The sequence below is a fragment of the Littorina saxatilis genome, linkage group LG1 (assembly GCF_037325665.1).
Source record: "Littorina saxatilis isolate snail1 linkage group LG1, US_GU_Lsax_2.0, whole genome shotgun sequence".
NCBI lineage: Eukaryota > Metazoa > Mollusca > Gastropoda > Littorinimorpha > Littorinidae > Littorina > Littorina saxatilis.
Genome location: NC_090245.1, coordinates 19,320,574 through 19,340,836, shown reverse-complemented (window position 1 = coordinate 19,340,836; position 20,263 = coordinate 19,320,574). Strand labels below are relative to the sequence as shown.

The window sequence follows — 20,263 nt, the reverse complement described above, 5'->3', positions numbered from 1 at the left end:
TGCGCGAATGCAGTATGCTTGTGTGGGGCCTCGAATCGAGGCTAGTTTATATCAAGTAACAGACGAAAAAGCTATCAACAAATTGAAACCTCTCTGTTCATTCATCCTTCAAAGCAAGCAATCGTAATTAAATTTTCAAGAACTCGTTTTCCACTTTTCCACAAAACGAGTGAAGAAAAAAAAGGAAAAAAAGAAAGAAAATGCAGTATGTTTGTGTGAATCGTGGCTCACATTTCTCGGTAAACTAAGGTGGTTTATTGAGAAGACATAGTTATAATCTCGATACATACGTTTCAAATAAGGAACTGTACCGTCGTGGATTAGCCACTTTTAAAACGTGTAAGTTCTGCATACATATTTTTCTTCTTTGGTTCTAAACATAGAATGAGACTGTATGAAGTATGTCAGGGCCGGATCTGGGGGGAGGGGGGGTTCCTGGGTTCCGGAACCCCCCCCCCCCTGGCCATCCGATGTACCTCTCAGAGAAAACAAAATATGTGGACTTTTTAAGCTCTTCTCCCAACTCCCTTAGTTTATTTGGTCTTCTAAAACTATTTCAAATTATGAACAACATCAAGTCGACAACGTTATAAGTCCATCATCATAGGCCACAAGTCAAGTCACACCGTGACACGCTACACTATCACTAGTATTAATAATATCAGAGAACCGATTGCAACAATATATCATCTGCGCTATCGGGGAACCGATGTCTCGGAAAGGGACTGTACTGCACACTGTGAGATCATTCTCCTTTGTATTCCAGATGTTGTAATCATTGCTTGTTTGCTTGAATTTAAGTATTCAAAGTAAAGAGTCCTGTCAGACTTATTTACTAGGCATATATGTCTTTGGGATTATTCCACTGAACGACTATGGTAAATGAATATCTGAAGTATTTTGTTACTGTTGAAAATGTGTAATTTTGATTCCCAGTTGCAAGGAAAGACCAAACAATGACCTCACAAATGCAACATTTTCTCGGCTTCTGGGAGGCTTTGCCCACCAGACCCCCCAGCGGGGCGTTGCCCCTGCACCCCACCGGGGCCTCGGCGGTCCCTGGACCCCTGCCTTCAGTTGGAACCTCAAACGAACTTGGTCCGGCCCTGCAGTGTTGCGCATTGCAAGCCTTACATCATACTTTCACATTATTTATCTTCAAAATAAATTAGGATTTGCTTGTCCAAACCTTTATACAAAGTGTGAAAAAAACCGTATCGTGATATATATCATCCTCGCGCCCCCTAATTGGCGTAGAGGCGCGTCCCCCGGGTGGTGGATGGGGGAGCCTTCTCTACTAACTTCTGAGAGAAGGTCGCATCACTCTCGATGCCGTGAACCTAATTAGGATCTTTTTCTTGTTTCTTTATTTCTGCCTCCCCAAAGTCCTTTTACTTTCCTTTTCTCACCCATAAAATTCTTCACTTATTACCCTTGTTAAGTGGTTCTTGTATAGAATATAGTCAATGTTTGTAAAGATTTTAGTCAAGCAGTATGTAAGAAATGTTTAGTCCTTTGTGCTGGAAACTTGCATTCTCCCAGTAAGGTCATATATTGTACTACGTTGCAAGCCCCTGGAGCAATTTTTTGATTAGTGCTTTTGTGAACAAGAAACACTTAACAAGTGGCTCTAGCCCATCTCCCCCCTTTCCCCTATCCCATCTCGGGTGCATGAACACTCCGCGCACTTTCCCAATTTTGAAGCTTCCGCGCATGTGAAACTCCCGCGCGTGGTGTATATGTAAGATGCGCGCGTGTTTTAGCAAAATGTGATGTGAAACTAGCGCGCGTGTCTTTGCTCGGTCAAATGTGAGACATTGAGACATTAACAACTGACACTTGTATATCCATGAAAACTGACACTGTATATCTATATATTGAACACGTCTTTATTACACAGACAAGTCGATAAAAACGAATGAAGACTTAAACCATGCGTATAAGAATATTTTGTTCACTTATTATATAACAGAAATTACAGAAATTTCGGGTGTCTGGTATCACAGTCACAGAGACTGCAGCAAAGGTACAAGAGGGGGGAAGTCACAGCATGGCCGGCAAATTTTTCCAGGCCATGGACTTGACGTATTCCTTCCTGTCGGTGCACGCGCGCAAGTTGTATGAGCCGAACCAGTAATTCGTGCGCGGAAGTTACAACCCGATATTGCGCGGAGCATACATGTATTTTACAAGCGCGGAATTTACATATGCGCGGAAATTACCGGCTGCGCCCATCTCCCCCCTTTCCCTCGTCGCGATATAACCTTCGTGGTTGAAAACGACGTTAAACACCAAATAAAGAAAGAAAGATATATATCATGTTCATACTCCTCCTCCACCCCACCCTACTCCTTTTTAAGTCGGTCATTCTTGCATTATAGATTTTTTTTTTAAATTCTCTTTTCGTGGAGTTTTTTATTTTTATTTTCTATTATTTTTTAACATTCGCATTATAGATCTTATGTGTTGTGATACTTTTCGGAGCACAGGGCATTCATCACGGGACGGACAAAGACAGAAACATCCGGGAACTTAAAATGGGATACAAGAAAGACCGGTTTTTATATTTAGTCAAGTTTTGACTAAATATTTTAACATCGAGGGGGAATCGAAACGAGGGTCGTGGTGTATGTGCGTGTGTCTGTGTGTGTGTCTGTGTGTGTGTGTGTGTAGAGCGATTCAGACTAAACTACTGGACCGATCTTTATGAAATTTGACATGAGAGTTCCTGGGTATGAAATCCCCGAACGTTTTTTTCATTTTTTTGATAAATGTCTTTGATGACGTCATATCCGGCTTTTCGTGAAAGTTGAGGCGGCACTGTCACGCCCTCATTTTTCAACCAAATTGGTTGAAATTTTGATCAAGTAATCTTCGACGAAGCCCGGACTTCGGTATTGCATTTCAGCTTGGTGGCTTAAAAATTAATTAATGACTTTGGTCATTAAAAATCTGAAAATTGTAAAAAAAAATAACAATTTATAAAACGATCCAAATTTACGTTTATCTTATTCTCCATCATTTGCTGATTCCAAAAACATATAAATATGTTATATTCGGATTAAAAACAAGCTCTGAAAATTAAATATATAAAAATTATTATCAATTTTTTTTTTCGAAATCAATTTAAAAACACGTTCATCTTATTCCTTGTCGGTTCCTGATTCCAAAAATATATAGATATGATATGTTTGGATTAAAAACACGCTCAGAAATTTAAAACGAAGAGAGGTACAGAAAAGCGTGCTATCCTTCTCAGCGCAACGAATACCCCGCTCTTCTTGTCAATTCCACGGGCACTGCCTTTGCCACGGGCGGTGGAGTGACGATGCTACGAGTATACGGTCTTGCTGCGTTGCGTTGCGTTCAGTTTCATTCTGTGAGTTCGACAGCTACTTGACTAAATATTGTATTTTCGCCTTACGCGACTTGTTTGTTGTTGTTGTATTAGTCTATCACGTAATCGAGCCAGACATCGTTGAGTATACAGTGGTGTACTCGATTGTCTCTGATCAAGCCATGAATTTCAGAACACCCGTTAGAGGAACTTTTTACCTGAGAGGGTAAGGTCATAATTATGTTCCCCCCCTCCCCCCCCTCTCAAACCGATGCCAGTTTATATTAAGTGCCAGACGAAAACTGAGCTAACAGAAAATGAAAATCTCTCTGGTAAGTCAGCCTCGAAAGCAAGCAATCATAGTGTTCAGACAGTAGCTCATGGGAACTGGGAGACAGGGGTGCAATTTCTTCGGCATATAGTTTTTTTTAATTTGTTTTACCACGCCTTCTGACCACCAGACAGCCAAGCCATTTTCTGAACAAACGACCGTGGAGTCGCCTCTGTCTTCAAGTCCTTTGAGAATCCCATACAAATCACGACATCAAGCGGTTCCGATAACACTCCCCAAGTCCCATCATCGAACCACAAAAAAGGGGTAAAATAGTTACTGAATAAACTGCTGTAGACTTACAGAATGTCTACAAGATTTCTAAACACCCGCGCGCGCGCAGGCACACATGCACGCGCGCGTGTACGCACTCACACACGCACGTACACAAACTCACACAAATAAACATACATACGCACGATGGCACTCACAAACACACACACACACGCACACACGCACACACACACACGCACACACACACACACACACACACGCACACAGGCATGCACACACAACGACGACAACAGCAAAAACAACAACGACAAAAAAACAAACAAACAAAAAACCCAGCAACATCAACAACATCAACAACAACAAAAACCCTGTGACCTCGACTTTGTCTTCAAAACAAATCAGGTGAGATGGGGAGAATAATTTATGGTGATGTTAAAGGCAGAGTAAGCCTCCCGTAAACCATCACAGATACGGTCAGGCTTTTACACACAGTACAAACACCATTTCATTTAAACACTCACCAATTGAGAACATCCTAGGTGCCCTCCGTAAAGAGCGAACAATTTTCAAAGAATTTATTTTTGCGTGGTTTATCTTACCCCTGAGCCATCGTGAACCCGTGTGATCCAGTTTTCCCTTTTCACAATGCAGTCGTCATAGTTAGTCATTTGAATGCGACTCGACGTGAGCTTATCTACAATAGCACGTTTTTTAATGCACGAAACAACGGCTGTGGTTCACAAGAACTCTAGCGATGGCTTTTGACTGTTGAGAGGAACGGCGATTTGCACTGATAAACCGGCCGTCGTCTGCTACGACCCTTGCGTGACCCTGCTTCCGGGCTTTTCTTTTTTTAAACTTTCACAACTTCGAATTGTTCTGATCTTGTCTTGATGAAAAACGAATTCTTTTATGATTAAAGAATGTTTGTGTAACAAGCTGTCAATTTATTATTTAGATTTTAAAAGTTAGGTCTAACGCAAAAACGAGGCGCCGTTGTTGTTAACGGAACAAGTCTACGAAAATAAATTCTTGGAAAATGTCTCACGCTCGACAGAAAGCAGCCAGGATGTTCCCGTTCGGTGAGCGTTCAAATGGAAGTATGCTTGTACTGTATTTAGACGCTCGGGGAGCTCTGTGATGGTTTACGGGAGGCTTACTGTGCCTTTAAGAGATGGATGAGGGCGAGGCTGAGAGGAAAAGCAATTGTGATGAAGCTCGGCTCAGTTTCCTCTACTACCAACCCAGTATCTTCTCAAATCCCATGCATAAATTATCCCGCCGAAAACTAAGCCATGGCGAAAAGGATACTTCCATACATGTGCAAATTGTGTCCAGTTGGTTTAGGCTAAATAGGACGGGACAACGTTGGTATCTGAGATGTCGCCAGTGATTTTTGTTTTTTGTCGTAGCCTATTCAGTTCACAGCCATGCACAAGATTTTCTTTAAGTCCCTCTGACCGGACGCTACAGTCCTACGCGAATCTATCAAAAGAAGAATACAGAGTTATCTCCCATATGTTGTTCGCTAGCAGTGTTCGCGAGACGAAAATGATTGCAGATTGGCCGACTTCGACAGTTGTCTCCGTTCTGTTCTTCACAGTTATGACAAAGACATCGTTCTAAGGTCAAAACAAGTCGAAATTTTGGGACTGCTGCCGGAAGGAGACCGTAATGTATTGTTGCATCACTGTCAAAAAATTGTCTGCTCCAGCGACCGCCAAAACCAAACGGTGGATTGTCACGTGACACTGTTGCCATATTTAGAGTTGTTTGCACAGTAAATACATCCGCGAAAAATAGCTCGCTTGAAACTGTCTAAAATAAAATTCCTCTGTAATTCAAAAATTACAAAACACCATGAAAAATCATTATCGACGATCGCGAATCTGCTTATATCAATAACACATTACAAAAAGCTCTAAATATGTAAAACAAAAAAAATAAAAAATAAAATAAAAAAATCGGTTTCCTTGCCTTACAAGGAAACTCAAGGCATCCTGTCAGGGAGAGAATGAGCCGAACTCATTTTGACCTGATTCAAATGGTTCGAGAGCATGCTACCTCACAGAAAACACGAAAGCATGAACATGTGAAAATACTAAATTTCTCTTGCTAGCAAAGCGTCCAACGCCAAGGGAATATCTCTTTTCACCAAACCTTTTATATATTGCACGATTAATCGCCGATTCTGTGAAACACACACCTTTTGCTCGCACTAAACAGACCCAAAACGCCAAAATAATTACTTTGCAACTCAATAAAATGTCGAATGTGAATATGTTTAAAGCAATACGGCTCTCTTTCTAGTCCCAGAGCTCAATTTGATTAGTTTGGGTGGAAAATGATTTGTTCGTGTGAACGCCTGCACAGAAGCGCTATGCAAAGCGGACAACGAACTGGATGCTATTTCGTTCTGCGTTGCTTTTCTGCGCAATTTTGCGTTGTATTAGGTGCACTGTTGATGTAAAAAACACATAAGAAGGTCTGAATCGCTGTGCAATATACCCTGGGGAAATGATTCAATTTTGGCTTCTCTGTCTGTCTGAATGTCTCTGTTAGTGTCTATCTCAATTTTGCAAACACACATACACACACTCACACACACACACACACAAACACACACACACACACACACACACACACACACCCACACACACACACGCACACACACACAACGCACACACACTCAACGCCCCCACAGTCTCTCTCTCTCTATCTATTTCTCTGTCTCTCTCTCTGTCTCTCTCTCTATCTATCTCTCTGTCTCTCTCTCTCTCTGTCTTTTTCTCTCTCTCTCTCTCTCTCTCTCTCCCGTCTCAATGGCATCTGTCTTGATTTATGCGGTCTAGAACGCTAGACGTTTTTCCACATGTAGAAACTGTTTCAACATTGTCTATTTTACATTGGTAGTAAAATGATATGGAAGGGTTTCTCACCAGGAGAAGGTTAATCTCTCGGGCATTCTCCTTTTCATTGTGTGTCAAATATTATGTGTGATATTTCTGTTCTAGCGATAGCAGTGTCAATTTCATTAATTCATTTCGGGCAAAGGTGTAACCAGATCGTTTTATACTCAGTAACTTGATCTATATTTCTATCTCTGTCTCTCTCCCTCTCTCTAGACCTCTCTCGTTCTCTCTCTCTCTCGTTCTCTCTCACACACACACACACACACATACACACACTCACACACACACACACACAAACACACACACACACACAGGAGAGGCGCTTTGGGAAAGCTTGCACAATGGCTAGGACAAGGGAAGTACGATTTGTGTCTGATTTTATGTCACTAACACAGTTTTGCATCAGTTTTTCTTGATATACTGAAACTCGTCTGAAAGTACTTAAATCTTTGCCGTTTGCACCCTTTCCTCTTTTAAGCAATATTACTTTTTTTCCCATGATGACAACAGGTGTAATTAAGTGTCAACAGCTATACACGAAAAAATATCAATCAGCGATAACTGTGTGGGAGATTGATGTTCACCGTCAGTAAAAAAAATAAACAGAAAAAGAACACCCCCCTTGGCCCTCCTTACAAAACAAAACAAAACAACAAAAACACAAAGGAGGATGGAAAATACAATAGAGACTCAACATCCGTGGGTGAGCCGCTCGAGCATTTTCCGTTTGTAATTAACATAATGTGTCACGTTGTCGTTTCATCGACAGCGGTGCTAATGTCAGCAATTACTTTTTCTGATCCCAAAGGACCATCCGTGCAGCCCCAGCTATCAACAAATTGATGTTATATCGCCTGTTTCATGCATGAGCACACACTGATGACAAACACAGGCAACTGATAAACAGATACAAAACAACAAAGACGATGATAAATACGGACGAGCAATATTCATTGCAGCCGCCAGACAATATTGTATTATTGAAGAAGGGTAGTGAAGGGGGGGAGGGGGGGAGGGGGGGTGGGGGGGGGGGGGGCAGATCTAAGGTTGTTCACGTGATCGTTTACACGAGAAAAGAACGACACTATTTTTTAACGCTATCCTTCTCGACCTTCCGGATTCTTTTCTCTTTATTTTGCCGCTCTTTATTTGTGTTTTTGCTTTCGGACAAGTCCAACATTTTTTTTTTTGGTTTCCTCTCCCCCTCCGTCCCCCCTCCGCTTGTTCTGTCCCAGTTTCGGTCCAGAGTGGGAGGTTTAGGAAGCACATCGCAGCACGCACACTCTGTCACTGTCAATAAAAGTCCCGATTAGTTTCAAATTTGAACAATCGATCGTCACCCAGATTTTAACACGACAGTTTCCAAGGTTATTTGAAGTTTGTTTTGAAATAACGTACTACACGAGAGTTCAACAGACTGTTCCGTACGACTGACCTAAAACGGGATTACTAAGCAATTGTTTCAAAATGTATATTCGTACATGTAAAACAAATTCTTGGTAAATGTATTTCACACAAGCAAATCTAAGAAAACGATATATGTCTCTGGCGGCCGTGTGTTCCTTCATTTTCTCGCTATTGTTACTTTATTATTAATCTGCTTGCAAAATGGATATAGGCAATAGGCAACCCCCTCTGTCTATCGAGTCCGCCACAATTATTATTTATTGTTTGCCAGCTGTGTATAGTTCACACTGTTTTGTTGAAAATGTATTAGTTATTGTGGCTAGAATATGACAAAGACACCATCTGTTTTTGCTCAGTAAATTACGGTATATGTATTTAAAATGTAAATGTATACAACACCATGATTGTCATAAGTATACGAGCGCTGGAGCTTTGTCGTGAATTACAGGTTTCATTCTTCTATGCAATAAGCTTTTCACATAGGTATCTTGTTGGCGTCCAACATCAGTTTTGTTAATTCTACGTGTATTTAAAGAGAAATTGTTTATTTTTTCAAACGATTTTGTTTTTGATTTTTAACGTGTGATTTTTTTTAATTTGTTAATTTTAATTGGTTCATGATATCATGCACCATGCTCTGTGGGGTTGCCGAGAGTTACCTGTCGGGTCATAATTATAATGATGCAGTCCTCCCGATACGGATGAGAAGGGATGCAGTCCGACAGAATCATACTGACATTTTACTGACATACCCGATATTTCCTACACAGAAAATTGTCATGGCGACATCAAAACAAACAAGATAGGTTTACTTAGCTGGTGTAACGGCATCCAAAACAGAAGATAAAACATGCATGGGCAACACCCCCCCCCCCACCCCCCCCCCCCCCCCCCCCCCCAGATATTACACCCGACGAATCGGCGCCAGCTCAATTACACAAAACAAAAGGCCAGCAAAGTAGGTTGAGCTTTGCAGAGGGTTTGTATCAACAGCATAACGCCTATCTGATCTCCATGGCATAGATATCTGATATCCATAACATTATCAGTGAGACGCCGCTTGGGAGAGCAACGTTTGTTTCGTCTGCATTTGTTCCAGAAACTCCACATCACATAATCAGGATTAATGGCATCGTCCTTCCCGCGCGCGAACACGATCCTGCTGACCATCACGGAATAAGAGCATTCTTTTGCTTTGACACTCACACACCCATTCTGATAATCATCGGTCCACGCTATCGCTCATGTCTCTCTGACAGGATGGATAATTGCTACGCGAAGTACAGGGAAAGAAAGTGTCTAAAAGCCGAAATCTATCAAAACAAGAATACAGAGTTAACTCCCATACGTTTTTCGCTAATGTTTCTGATCAAAAGACGAAAGACGAACGTGATTGTAGAATGGCCGACTTCGACAGTGATCTCCGTTCTGTTCTTCACAGTTATGATAAAGACATCGTTCTAAGGTCAAAACAAGTCAAAATTTTGAGACTGCTGTGGGAAGGAGACCGTGATATAAGTTGTTGCATCACTCCCAACTGGTTACGAAAAAAGTTTTGTCCGCTCCGTAGCCATTTTGTTATGATCACGTGACAAAGTTGATTATCACGTGACACTTTTGCCATATTTAGAGTTGTTTGCACAGTAAATACATCCGCGAAAGATAGCTCGCTTGAAACTGTCTTACATAACAATTCCTTGGTAATCTAAAAATTACACATCACCATGCAAACTCATTATCGACGATCGCGAATCTGCTTATATCAATAACACATTACGAAAAGCTCTAAATGTGTTTTAAAAAAAATCGATTTCCTCTCCAGAGAAGGAAAACAAAGGCATCCTGGCAGGGATAAATGAGACCCGAAGGGAAGTAACTCATTTGACCTGAGTTCAGGATGTCACATACCCACACTCAACAATGTGGCTGCATTTTGTGCGGAGTGGGATTTGGTGTGTGTGCTGAATTGATTTAGCAAACCGACATTGGTGTCACTTACAAAATTAATTCAACACAAAAAATTAAATCTGCAAAGGGAGCAGGGATGCAGACTGCTGATTTTTGGCACGGGAGTTGTGTTGAAGGCTGTTCTTATCGCCTATTGCCTGACACATTAACTGGTGGTGTGCAGGAGTTCCCCTTAAATGCAGAAAATCCAAAAGAAACTACTGTCAATAATACAGAGAGCTTGTTTCAACACTGGCACCTATTCGATATCCCTGACATTATCAGTCACCGAAGAGCCGATTCCGAGAGCACTCTTTGTTTAGAACAATGTTGTTCCAGACAGCACATATCAAAATACAGACTGTCGAATTACCCAAGGTCGGAAAATGTAATTCACCCGTGTTGTTTAATAGGCATCAACTCAAATCATTCCCACCCAAGCATACACTGTGACTCGTGTAACGCGAATCTACCAAATAGATTAATCTACACAAAAACAATCAGCATACCACACATGACCAGAGACTGTAGTGTACTCTGCAGACGGGCGCAATGTCTTGATGGTAAGACGTCGGCCTCCAAAGCGGAAGGTCGTGGGTTTGAATCCCGGCCGCGCCTGGTGGGTTCAGGTGGAGATTTTTCCGATCTCCCAGGTCAACTCATGGGCAGACCTGCTCGTGCCTTATCCCCCTTCCGGCCTTCGTGTGTACACCCAAGCACAAGACCAAGTGCTAACGGAAAAGATTCTGTAATCCATGTCAGAGTTCGGTGGGTTATAGAAACACGAAAATACCCAGCATGCTTCCTCCGAAAGCGGCATATGGCTGCCTAAATGGGGAGTAAAATCGGTCATATATATATATACACACAAAAAGTGTCAGCGCATGAACGCAGAAGAAGAAGAAGAAATCTCTGACATCACGCATCAAAGTTAATCAGGATTAACGGCACAGCTAGTGTTGAATTCGTGAACGTAAGTGTTCGTCTTTGGAGATATTGTACTGGAACACACATTTTCACCCAGCTAACAGCAGTTACCGTGGGACTGATGTTTTGTAGAATGGTGTGTTGTGATAGTGTGTGTACGAATTCTTAAAGAGTCATACCTCATTTTTCCGGCGTCAGTACAGTATTGGCATGACGAGCTAGCTCTCCCTCTCTCTCTCTCTCTCTCTCTCTCTCTCTCTCTCTCTCTCTCTCTCTCTTTGTCCGCCAGGAAATTCATTTCACGAAACAATTCCCTCTGGACAGAAAGCACCCACGGTGTTGATATTAGTATGAGTGACCAAGAAGAGGGATGGTCTTAAACCATCAGTGTAAAACCCTGGCCAGATCTGAGAGGGTGAGTCGAATAGTTGACATGAGACGGACTGCTCGTGCATTTAAAAGAAGAACGCGCGTGTCCATCCATGACCACAGGAGCCTGCGTGTATCAAAGCGTCGATTCGTTTGAAATGCTCTAATCTTGCCATGTATTCCTATACTTTTACACTTAGTTAAAAGAAGAAGGATACTTAAATGACAATGACAATGGACCGTTGCTTTGACGAAAGCTCCTGGGCCCACTAATTACCACAGAAGACATGATGGTGCATTTCTCATCATCATTTATTTTGATTACCTATCATACACACGTTCCACTTCGCTGTTAATACCCAGCCTACGACCAGTTATCATTACGATGGATGTGAGTTATTAACATGAAAAGTCCCTGTTGTTAGTGTGATTCTAGTAGTATGGGGCGGTGTCTGGCTAATGAGAAACAGGCCACGTGGGAATGCCAATTAATATACATGTACGGATGAGACGGGATTGGTGTGTGTGTGTGTGGGGGGGGGGGGGGGGGGCGGGGGGAGGGGGAGGGGGGTGAAATGGCAAAATGCGTAAGATTCTCTGACGGGGCACAAAACGAATACGTAACGCCGACATCCCAACAAGCAACATGCAACATGCAAGAAAAACAAGACAGTAATGATGTACCGAATCAAGCTATTGTCGTCAAAGTCGTGCATGCGGACGGACGGATACACGAACATACAGACAAACCGTGACACTAGCAATTAAATCATGCACATCTGCATCGTTTGATGCACACACCAACCGACTTCACGGGGCTGGCTGACAAACTCATTGCTTCAGCCTACAAGCAAGGGAAACAATACAACCCGCTTCCTGTCAGATAAACAATCCTACAGACATCGTAAGCTTCAATCAATGCATCTAATCACAAACTCTGGATAGAAGCGCTGTTTATATAATTAAAAGTACAGGTGAACCTTCGTTTTAAGCGGTACCTCCTACCCCCCCCTCCCCCGATTCGATGCCTCTAATAAAAGTCCATACTGTCTGAAATGTTCTTTACACGCCCGGTATAGGGGTGTGTATAGGATTCGGTCGATGTGTTTGTTTGTGTGTTTGTGTGTTTGTGTTCGCATATAGATCTCAAGAATGAACGGACCGATCGTCACCAAACTTGGTGAACAGGTTCTATACATTCCTGAGACGGTCCTTACAAAAATTGGGACCAGTCAAACACACGGTTAGGGAGTTATTGGTGGATTACGATTCTACAAGGACTTATAGAGGGACATATTAATGGTCAAAGGGAAATAACCTTCTCAGTTGGTGGCAGTGAGAATGGTTATTTCCCTTTGACCAACGGGGGTGTTTTTCCTACCTCGGAGGAATTTCTTGTGTTTTTTATAAAGTCTGTAAATGTACCTGCATTTCAAGACGACTAGCTTTCATCAAAAGACCTAATTTTGTCAGATATTTCCCGGTAAATGCAATGTTTTAGTATGTGAAATGATTTGAAAAACTTTGTGAGCGGTGAAACCCCCTTTACATGTTTTGATTGTCTGACAATACCGTCACAATGGGAGCTTTGATTAAATAGTTGTAAACCCCTTCTCACAATCTGGGTTTAACAGGGTTGGACTCGTCCGTCACAAACTCGTAAAAGAAACAGTTGTTGTATTTTTGACGTTTATTTTCTTCTTCTAAAACTAGGTGGACATTGACTTTCACGTTACTAGACTAAACAAAGAATGACTTAAAGGAAAATATAGAAATAAGAAAAACTAAAGGAAAAAGAAAAGAAAAAGGACTAAAGGAAAAAGAAAAGAATTAGGAAAAGAAAAGGACTCTAGCCAGCATGTGCATCCTGAAATCAACAAACATTCAAATGCAATCAATTACACGGCTAGAAAACATAACCAACATCATTCAAAACGAACATCAGAACAAATATCTTATTTTGACAACACACTTTGATTAACAGTCATCGGATCCAAACACTGCCCACTGGTTAACAACATTTTATCAGAACATCGCCCAAATGAACTAGAACCACAAGCGAACTCACTGCCAATCTTACAGTTTGGAGTATACGCTATCTTCTGTTAATATGCTTATGGATTAGACTTCATTAATTGGCTCCAAAACATAAGGAACACAAGTCTAAATCAATTCCAATTCGCACACAATGGAACGTAATTGTCCATCAGAATGAGACACAACTTATCCGAAAAAGGATTAAAGTCTCATAGAGTCCAAAGACTCATTTACTCATATATCTGTTAGTTCTTTCATCAATCACTAACTTTCCGAGTACATCGTTCAATGGCATTTTTTCTGATCTCAAGTTTACAACCATGACAACCAATATGATCCTCGTATTAATCTTTCATTCAGTTACATATTACACATTACATATTTCTCACAAAAGGACAAACACATTCCGCCGCATCATTACATAGTTTTTCCTGCCTTTCTCCACGAAGAAAGATAACGCATTACTTTGTTCTTCGAACAATAAAACTACCATTCTTAACTATGCTTAGCTACTGACAGACAGACTCAAAACAAAGCAAAGATTGGCCATACTTAATCCACATTCCGATAGCAGAACCATAATATCTAGCGTCACAAATTGCAGATCAAGTATAAGAATTACATCATGCTTTTACAAAATAACATTAGGAAAATATCCGCCGTTTCATACATCATACACTTATAATCGCATAACGATAAAAAGTAACAAAATGAAATAATCCACAACATACCTTAGTCAGGAAGCACAGAGCAAAATAAAACACGTCTTTCTTTGACGGTGGATTCTGTGAAAGTGAGGTCTTTCTCACGGTTCTTCATGCCTGGAACTTTTCTTAACTATTTACTGTAATTAACAATGACTGCGCGCGATAACCGCGGCGGCCTGGAACTCTGGTGACACGGCGTTGTTTGGAAAATTTAGTAGCTGTGGACAGGCTTACGGTAAGAGACGCTAGACATTAAATTAGCTAGCTGATAACACTCCTGATGGGGACACACACACGTGCAAACAATATAGTGACTAACATTAATACAGACTATAAGGACTAACACTACAGTAAACACTACGGTGGTTACACAGTCAACATTTTGAACGGGTTGCGGGGTGATCAAGTGCATACACCCCGGTACTCAGTCATAGATAAACACGGGACGCGTAATTTGTTTTGCAATTTGTTAACGCCAGCCCACCTGTCGCCGGCAATTCGTTTTAATGATCGTTAATTATTGATTCTTGCTTTGTGACGAGAGATTGACGTTGCGTTAGTTTTTGAAAGCCTCTGAACGTTTTTGCTTTGGTGAACAGCTCAGATCATGGGTAATTTTAACACCTTCACATTTAAATGCTTATTTTATAGCCATCCATTGAATTGAGAAGAAAACAAAGCATACTAAACTGCTAAGCATGAATCAAACAATAAGAAAATAAAAAGAACCAACAGCATCGTTTTGTATGTGTGGGTAGTAAACACGTTTTATTTACAAAACACGGCGGAAAATGGCGACAAATTTGTTGCACAGCGACAGGTCACTTTCTTCAACCAAGGCCAGTACTTTCATACATGACAAAGGAAAGCAAATATGGCCTGAATAATAAAGTTATAGTGTTCCTTTGCGTGTCTGAGTGATAAACTGTTTTAACCAACTATCTTCTGAAACGTAATTGCACTCAGCAGATTTGTCTTCCGCTCATAACTTTCGTGTCACACGGTCTTTGCGACAAACAGATAGATCGCATTCTCGCAGAAAATCATTGACAACACAGACCAGTCATTTTTAGCATTGCATTTGGGAAGGGCTACTATTATAGTGTGTTTTAAGAAAGAAAAACATTACAGTATCGGCAGAACACGACCAAATGAGTTTTCGTGTCACAGCGTTATGGGCGTGAGATTGTGTTCTCACACTGTAGGAAAATCATTGACAACACAGACAAGTCAGTTTTAGCATAGACATTGGGAAAGGCTACTATTATAGTGTGTTTTAGGAAAGAAAAACATTATACAGTCTACTTCGTTTATAACGTCGCCGGATATAACGTCACCCCGTTATATCGTCACCCAAACACCGGTCCCGGCTCAATTCCTTCTTTCCAAGACTATTTTAACCTCGGATATAACGTCACCGGATATAACGTCACCCAGTTATAACGTCACTCATCCATGTCGGTTATAACGTCATATCAATCCCCATACGCAGCACTGAGTTTGCAAAATCATCGATTACAGCGCTTCACAGAGAAGATGGCTATAGTAGGGACATACCTGTTCCTTATACAGAGTCAGCTCTTGTAGCATTGGAAGAAATAGGGAGATACAACTTGGAGTTAGCGTCTCTTTCAGAAACACTTCTCAGGTCCCGCGACCATTTTCTGCCTACTTAGGGCGCGACCTACAAGAATACCTGGTGGGAGGTGGCTCTCCATTGCAGCCCAAACCATGGGGCACTGACGTGGAAATTCTGGCTGCAGCCACCCTCCTCCAGACCCCTGTGGTCGTGTATTCAGCATGAAGACGGTGGTTGACATACAAACCACTGTTCGCACTGACTGACAGCAGGCTTGAATCACTCTCTCAGAGTGCGCGAAATGAAAAAGTCTATTTGAGAAATTTCTGCGCACATTTTGAGAGAGTGATTCGAGTGTGCTGAAGAGCAAAAACTGGCAACCACCCTCTACATGCTGCTCACTTAGTCCACCCTGTTATAGTGAAGTCAAGTTGAGCCACATAAGTCCAAGCGATGCTAAGATCCAAGTCGACAGAAGAACGCGCGGTTTTTAATGTTTTATTTCATTTCGTTTTGTGAGTTCCTGTTCTATGTTTTTAGTCAGTAATGAAAAATGTTTCATTTCATTTCGTTTTGTGAGTTCCTTACTTAGGTTCCTCAGTGTTCTAGGTTTTTAATTAAAAGAAAAATGTTGCATTTCATTCTTTTTGTGAGTTCCTGTCTTGGTTTTTAATTAATTTTTTTATTTTTCAAAGTTTCATATTGAGCATACATGGTTACTCCTGCGCGAGCGCGTGCGAATGGCCCTGTCTACTTCTGTCCTTCAATCACACGTACAAAAAAACCCACCTCGATTATTGAAATGACGGTAGGAGAAGGTCGAGAGGATGAGAACAGACAACGACGTTTGTTTGTTTGTTGGTCCGTAGTATACTGACTACAACTGCCCCCGACGAGGAGGCTGAGCTTCACTTTCAACTGGTCGTTGTCGACAGGCTGAGTAGGTCGCTCAGGCTAAATTGTAAAGGTAAACACTAAGTGCAATGAACCGACAAATTGAGAAAAGTGATACTGCACTCTTAAAGCACTACAGTGGTCGCCGCTTAATAAAACCACTTCTGGACCGACGAAAAATGTCTTTAATAAGCGGCGGATTTATTAACCGGCGGTCCAGGAATACGTCATTTTCGAAAGAAAAAAAAAATCTCTTTTGTTTACGTCACTCAGTCACTTTCTTTCGTCATTTACACTTGTTTGAATCTAAACAAAACTTCACGAAGGATGTTGAACTTTTGTTTTAATTATGTACATGTACGTGTACTTTGATCACTTCGGTACATCAATAATTTCACTGTCACCGTCACGAACCATTACTCGTCAGAGAAGAACGATTTTATGAGTGTTTGTTTGTTGGTCGTCTTCCACATCAGAACAAGATAATGTGAGTTTTAGTCACAAACTACGTGATTTCTCTGAGAAAACTGGCTTTAATAAGCGGCGGGTTGGTTTTATTAACCGGCTTTTTCTAATACATAAGATATAGTGATAAATCCGGACCGTCTGAAATCGGCTTTTATAAGCGGCTGGCTCTATTAACCGCGGTTTTATTAAGCGGCGTCCACTGTATTATGACTCTACTTGAAAAGCCTTGGACGTTATATCAAGTGACGTTATAATGATAATAATAATACAGTAGGGGCCTAGTAGTCTAACGAGTAAAACGTCCCGCTCACTAGATGTGGTGGAGATGGGGGAAAGGGGGTAACTATGAACCCAAAGTTGTTACCACCAGAACGATTGTGCGTAAAGGTGGGAAGCCACTTTGCTGTTGACGAGAAACTTCTTCGTTAATAATAATAATATAAGTCAAATAGACAGTAATTACGTATAAGGACCCATGAAGTTCTCGTCATTTTTATTTCTTCGGACATCAAGGACAGGTCAAGATCTAGCAGACTATGAATGAACGACAGCCATGTGCGTGCGTGCGTGCGTGCGTGCGTGCGCGTGTGCGTGTGTGTGTGTGTCCTTAAAGCTAATAACGTCGGACACTATACAGACTGAGATTGTCGATGGAACCAGACGGAGCTTGACACTCCAACACTAGCAATCTGTCTCAGAATGAGCATGTAGCCTACAATACTGTATGTTGATACGATTGCCGAATTTCGGGGAACATTTTGTGTATTCAATTTTGTATTCATGGCCTAGCCAGGTTTTGGAAACACGCAAAGAAGAGAATAGTCCACAATTCTATATATGAGGAAGTGAATTAAAGATTATTGTAATAAGTTAGTTTAAAACTTACAATATGTTGTTGTGATTTTTAAACAACACTAATGCTGCACTTTCCATTTCTGCACAGTTTTATTAAAACAGTCAGTACTTTAGAAAGGGACTCCGGATATAACATCACCCGCGCGTAAAAGTGACGTTATAACCGATGAAACGGATACAGCGTCACCGCGTATAACGTCGCTCAAAATCATCCCCCGAGGGGTGACGTAATATCCGGAGTCGACTGTAGTATCAGCAGAACACGACCAAATCATGACAAATGAGTTTGCGTTTTGGGCGTTATGGGCGTTTTTTCACACTGCAGATCATATCTCAAAAACTACGAAGTGGATCTTTATGAAATTTGATATGGATATTTTTGACTGGATTTTCTCATAGAAGGTTTTTCCGTTTATTGATAGGACAGTTTGATGACGTCATATTTTACCGTTTGCCAAAAGGTCGAGGCAGCACTTTCACAGTTACAGTTTTTCATCAATTTGATCGAATTTCTTATCACACAATCTCAGATCTAGGCCGGATTATGGAATTGCATTTCAGTTTGGTCACTTAAAGTTTTGTTATTGAAATGTTTGTTCGAAATATGTCATTTTTTCACATTTTTAAAAACTAATATTTGAAACAAAAAATGTATATTGGTGTATTCCCTATTGCGTCCTGTATCTAAAACTATATAGTTTTGTTGTTTTGTATTGATAATTATGCTTAAAAATGAAGAAAACCGATAAATAACCACTATCTTTATTTATGAAAAAAGACACTTAAAAACAACTTCTATCTATTCCTTGCCATTTTCTGATTCCAAATATATATAGTTTCATGGTGTTTGACGTTGAAAATAGGCTAAAACTTAACAAACTCGGATCGTTGAATGGAAATTATACCCTGATAGCATGCTAACGTTAATTTAACGTTAATTTAACGTTTGCATGGTTAGATTTTGGTTTACGGTTAGCATTAAACGTTAAATTAACGTTAAATTAACGTTAGCAGAAAAACGGTTCTAAAGCAAACGTTAAATTAACGTTAAATTAACGTTAGCAAGCAAACCGTTTTCATGGCAAACCTTTTTTAAACGTTAATTTAACGTTTGCCTGAAAACCAATATAAAACGGTTTGCATTGAAACGTTAAAATAACGTTAAATAAACGTTTACACATAACCGTTCAATATCAAACCATTTTTAAACGTTAATTTAACGTTTGCCTGAAAACCAATATAAAACGGTTTGCATTGAAACGTTAAAATAACGTTAAATAAACGTTTACACATAACCGTTCAATATCAAACCATTTTTAAACGTTAATTTAACGTTTGCCTGAAAACCAATATAAAACGGTTTGCATTGAAACGTTAAAATAACGTTAAATTAACGTTGGCACATAACCGTTCAAAATCAAACCAATTTCAAACGTTAATTTAACGTTTGCCCGAAAACACAAAAAAAACGGTTTGCACTGAAACGTTAAAAAAACGTTAAATAAACGTTGACACATAACCGTTCAAAATCAAAGCAAAAGCAAAAAAAAAAAAAAAAAAAAAAAAAATGTTGTTATTGTTGTGGTGGTAACATTGACATTAACAATAACAAGCAACCAAAAAAAAATTTGAAAATTTTTTTTTTTTAAAAAATAAAAATGTAAAAAAAATAAAATTGACATATTATATCAAAAACAAACGTTTAAAAAAAAAATGTATTTGTAAAAAAAAATAATAAAAAAAAATTACCATAATGTAACGTTAAATTAACGTTAGTTTTATGTTTTATGGCTAACGTTTATTTCATGTTTTATGGCTAACCTTAAATTAACGTTAGATTTAGGTTAGTTTGCTCATCAAGATAAACGTTAAATTAACGTTAACATTTAACGTTAATTCAACCAAAATAAAACCATAATATAACGTTAAATTAACGTTAATTTAACGTTTACCGCTAATATCAATTTGACCAAAATAAAAGTATAATACAATGGCTGTTTGAACGTATTTGTCACGTTGAGTGCAAACATTAAAAAGAACCCCCCAAAAAACATAATCAAACGAATCATAAGGAAAATAATTTTATTTAATTTTTCATTTTGCTTTTTAAATTTTTTTCTTATTTGAAGATGCATTTCCCATAGTCTTTTCTGTCTGCTGTTGTTGTAGTGTTATATATGTAGCTAAAACCATGTTAAAAAAAGACAAGCAAACACCAACATGTAAAGTCAAATCAAAGTTTGAAAAAGGTTTTTGGTG

At 40.0% G+C, this 20,263-nt stretch overlaps 1 protein-coding gene across 2 annotated transcripts in view; it reads right to left on the bottom strand.

The window, feature by feature from the left end:
* LOC138963869 (glycine receptor subunit alpha-2-like) overlaps positions 1 to 20,263 on the bottom strand; it is an 88,181-nt gene that overhangs the window by 49,586 nt on the left and 18,332 nt on the right. The window lies entirely within an intron of this gene.